The sequence below is a fragment of the Palaemon carinicauda genome, chromosome 22 (assembly GCF_036898095.1).
Source record: "Palaemon carinicauda isolate YSFRI2023 chromosome 22, ASM3689809v2, whole genome shotgun sequence".
Lineage (NCBI taxonomy): Eukaryota > Metazoa > Arthropoda > Malacostraca > Decapoda > Palaemonidae > Palaemon > Palaemon carinicauda.
Genome location: NC_090746.1, coordinates 59,405,103 through 59,410,102, shown reverse-complemented (window position 1 = coordinate 59,410,102; position 5,000 = coordinate 59,405,103). Strand labels below are relative to the sequence as shown.

The following is a 5,000-nucleotide window of genomic DNA, read 5'->3' as shown; positions in this document are numbered from 1 at the left end:
TTGCTTAACCTTTTAGTCTCTATTGTCACATTTTTGTAGAAGTACATCTGAAATTTGAAGCAAGCAAGCGATAAAAATGAACGAATTTGTTCAGTAAGCTACGTACAAATAAATAATAATATAATATATATATATATATATATATATATATATATATATATGTATATATATATGTATATATATATATATATATATATATATATATATGCAGTATATATATATATATATATATATATATATATATATAATTATATATATACATATATATATATATAATTATATATATATATATATGTATATATATATAATTATATATATACATATACATATATACATATATATATATATATATATATATATATATATATATATATATATAATTATATATATACATATATATATATATACACCTCGAGTGAAACTTAATACGGATGAATATAGTAAAGTGAAGTACACTATTTAATGGGTTGATGAATGCTTTTTCTACTACTACCGAAGTTAAGCAAATAAAATAGCATAGCACACAAATACATCAGCTGATGTTTGCGCGGGCGAGCGATTACTTAGCATCTCCTAATCCACGGCAAATATATTGTACTTTAAACAAAAGAACATTGCGTAATGCAACATATTCATCAAATTCCAAATTAAGATTTCTGGGCGTGTGTTTTAGAAGCCATATATTGAAAGTATCTAAATCCAATAAATACTATCAAGGTAGAATTATAGGGCCAGGACTAGTGAACCCGGCTGGATGGCAGTTCCTGGGGAGCAGGTCGGTGCCGTCACAAAGAACCAACGAAGTCTTGACTCTTCTACACAGAATTGAACATAGCCACTGACACAGCGACTCCGCTGGGGGTGCCTATCTCGCCATCCATCCTTCATGGGGAATTCCATCGGGAAACAACGTCAGTGCATCCTTCGATATCATATCTGAAGGGAATAATGATCCCACTTCGAAGAGATTTGTCAAGGGAGGTCCCGTTGAGCATGAAGGATGGGCAAGACGACGTCTTTAGCGGGGGAGGTCGGTGCTTTTCAACTTCATTGGCGGTTCCTCAAGGTCTATGGTGCGGGTAAGAATTATGGGGCCGACTGCCCACACCTCTGAACATTACACGCACTCAAAAGGCTAATAAATTTGTTTTCAGACTGGGATACAATGCCGAACTCCGCCAGGGTGCGCTGTTTGCAAGTAGTGAGCTGGCGCTCTTTCTTTGGACGGGAAATGACGTATGTATACAGCTCGTCCGATTCGATTATCTGTGACCGGACGAATCCTTATGGACACAACAAAAAATGATGCATTGGAAAGGAAAACCCACGTTCTCTCTAAAATAATTCATCCATACACTGTGACATACATATGTAAGGTGAATCGAAGCGTCCTGGGCATAATTACGATTCTAGTTAGGGCTGGAAGTATGTGTGCCTAATGTTGAATGAAGCCGAGCCTTACAGGCTAAGGCGACGTATCGGATCGGACAAAAGCGCGGGAAAGTGGTTGGTGGCGAGAGATTAATGGCAGCATCGTCAATACCGTCTAATGGCGGCGACAGCTGTGTTCGAACGCTTGGAAGACTTCATTAGCGGCAGAGGATATATCCGATTAAAATATCTATTTCAGTGTATTTATGCTAAAATATTGTATATGCTAAATGAAAAACTGAGAATAGGTGACACATGACACGAAGAGATATTAAAATCTAATGTATCCTCGCACAAACTCGATGGCACATAACGAGCAGTTTCAGAGTGCAAGGCTGCGAACAAGAGATAGGTATAACATCTCCATTGCGGGCACCGGGGGGTGGGCCACGTTTGGATGCTTGTCCTAACCTAAAGTTTTCACAGCTCGACCAACACATTTTCATAAACGTTCAGTGTGATTTATCCCATTATCTGCTACCCATTGGAGACGCCAGAGGATGGGGCAAGCGACAGACACCTCTTAATTGGAGGCTCTTCTCACACTTTGGAAAACGAAACCATTTTTTATTCGGCATATAAAGTTTTGTGGACGGAAGTATTAAGAAACAAACATAAATTAAAACAAATTTATCTTCTGTCAACTTGGTTCTTGTGTACGTAGGTAAATACATTGGCATAAATATGTATAAATTAATGTGTATTACCAGACCTCAAGTTTTTATATATGGAAACATCCTAACATATACTAAAAAAAAAAAAAAAAAAATCTACAGTCAAGCTTGTAACACTCTTAATTAAACAATAAGAAAAAAAAATCATGAAAGTCTAATATAAGCGAAATTTTGCCATTGTTAAAGACCTACCTTGTATTTATTGATCTACAATGTAACGAAACTATTTCTTATTGTTACTTTAAAAAATGGGTTTCATTTAGCACGATCACTTATATTCCCAATTAACTATTTTCACGAATAAATATTTTGTATCAAAGTTTGTTCTAATAGACTAGTATTAAATCATGCAGCTGAATGAATAAAACAAGACACTTTAGATATTCATAAGATATACTGCATGTGTTTATGTGTATATATATATATATATATATATATATATATATATATATATATATATATATATATATATATATATATATATATATACATATACATATACATATAAAAATAAATTTTAAAATATAAGGTTCACTTCACCTTATAACACTGGAAGAATTTGTAATCCCGTTTTTTATTTCTCTTCATTGTTTTTTCCAAATAAGATCTCTAATCAGCCGATCACAAATCTTCCAAGTAGATATCGAATGCCAGATCTGGAAGTATTAAAAGAAAAATGCCACCTTCAGTTAAGATTTTTCCTAAAATATAAAATATGTAAGTTTTGAATTTTATATTATGCAAAGAAACACTACAAAATATGGATTTCAATAAAATAGAGGTTCATATAAAACTGATTAAAGTACAGAGAGATTTCTATTTGCACAGGATTTCTTGAAAATGAGGAAGAGAGAGAGAGAGAGAGAGAGAGAGAGAGAGAGAGAGAGAGAGAGAGAGAGAGAGAGAGAGAGATTTAAATTGAAATATATTTAAGCAGTCGTCTCTTATCTTGAATATAAACTTGAAACTTATCTCCAAAGTTTTCTTCGGAAGGACAGAGTTAACTGAAAAACTTAATTTCACATGACGGTAAATAATGTTTCAGCTGTACTGAATTAAGGTACTTAATAAACGTAAAATAACTTGAATCGTGAGATTTCAGAAATAACCTGTGTGAAGAAGAGAGCTTGGGACAGGGAGTCAATTGTAATAGATAAACTAAATATATCAAATAATTAATTGGATAAAGCAGAATTATTTACAGTAAAGTCGCGAAATGAAATCAGATTGATTTTGTAAATATCGGAACTAAGTGCATATATACAAGAATGGTAAGGTTAACAGAGTGCAAATAATTTAACACTCTTATTCATTCCTTATTATGTTTCGTGTGACATAAAATCGTTTAAGATTTATTTGCTCAAAACAAAATCCTGTATGCTCATGTACATCATAGTGACATAATTCAAAACTTCTTTTAATTGATTGCGACAGCGGAACTCTCATCAATTTGATATCATACCCTTGAATTTTATTTGAAATACGCATTATGGAAACAGCAAGAATTACATGTTTCTTAGAATAGCCATCAAGAGTTAAAATAGGAATTTTCACGATGAAAAAGAAAAAAAATATCTAAATTCTTTTTAGTGTTTACAGAGTTGAAATCTTGGACTACACTGCCAATTTCATGTGAATTCATAATTTAGAAAGAAGTCGAGTTCTCACACTACTAAGAATTGAAAATTAAAAATTGGACTATTTGGAAAAGCAAAGAAAATTTTACTATCATTTCATAAATTAATTAATATATATATATATATATATATATATATATGTATATATATATGTATATATATATGTGATATATATATATATATATATATATATATATATATATATATATATATATATATCTATATATATAGTTTATATGTATGCATAAAATCATGATGTAGAAAACAGGAATACATATCAATGACAACGAAAAATGTGTAAAACAAGGTAAAGCAATAATTAAAGAAAGAATATCTAAGAAATTATGAAGAATAGACATTTAAATGTATCTTCAAACATGAAAATTTAAGAGTTGGTTGAAAGCCATGAAAAAGGAGTTTTCTCATGGCAAAGGTTATATAGTCAATATTACGTTGAAGTCAACAAATAATGCAAAATAATACTAAAATACATAATAATGATGATGATAATAATAATAATAAAACACACCAAAACATGCCAAGAGCAGCCGCCAATCCAGTCGATATAAACTCAACGGGGATCAACCTCTCTCTCTCTCTCTCTCTCTCTCTCTCTCTCTCTCTCTCTCTCTCTCTCTCTCTCTCTCTGCCTCGCAATTCAAAGGGAAACGTAAAGTGAACAAAAGGACTTAATTTGCATGAGAACTTATATACTGGTTCGTCTTGGAATTGGTTTTACGAGGCCACGAAGGATTTGCTTATAATGTAATTAATATGATTTGCTGTAAATCATGGGATTAGAGAGAGAGTAAGTCGTTTTATGGGGGAAATAAACCACCATGGAATCACACGTTCCTTTTTCGACAATCGTCGACCCCATATCAACACCCCATCCCTCCTGGAACCCACAGCCAAATACCCATGACTCCCTTGGTAGGACACCCCCAGGACACGCCCTCTCTCTCTCTCTCTCTCTCTCTCTCTCTCTCTCTCTCTCTCTCTCTCTCTCTCTCTCTCTCTCTCTCTCTCTCAGTAAAGACCAGCTTCAATTTCAAGATCTCAATCTCTTGCATTAGTTTTTAAACTCCATAAGCAGCAACATGTCATTTTGAAATTATGCAGAACAGGTTGCAAAGTGGCTTTATAAAGACATCATCCTCGCTTGACCTATCTAGATTTCCTGTTTGACGCCTCTATTATATTTCTAAAATAATAAATTTGTGTCCCAATAAATCAGGAAATAATTTAAATGTATTTT

The 5,000-nt window shown here is 32.7% G+C and overlaps 1 long non-coding RNA gene across 4 annotated transcripts in view; it reads right to left on the bottom strand.

Annotated features, from left to right (window-relative positions):
• LOC137616472 (uncharacterized) overlaps positions 1 to 5,000 on the bottom strand; it is a 500,855-nt gene that overhangs the window by 61,488 nt on the left and 434,367 nt on the right. For all 4 annotated transcript variants that reach the window (XR_011039434.1, XR_011039432.1, XR_011039435.1 and 1 more), the window contains one exon: positions 2,646 to 2,761. This is a non-coding gene — a long non-coding RNA (uncharacterized lncRNA). The remainder of the gene's footprint in view (positions 1 to 2,645; positions 2,762 to 5,000) is intronic.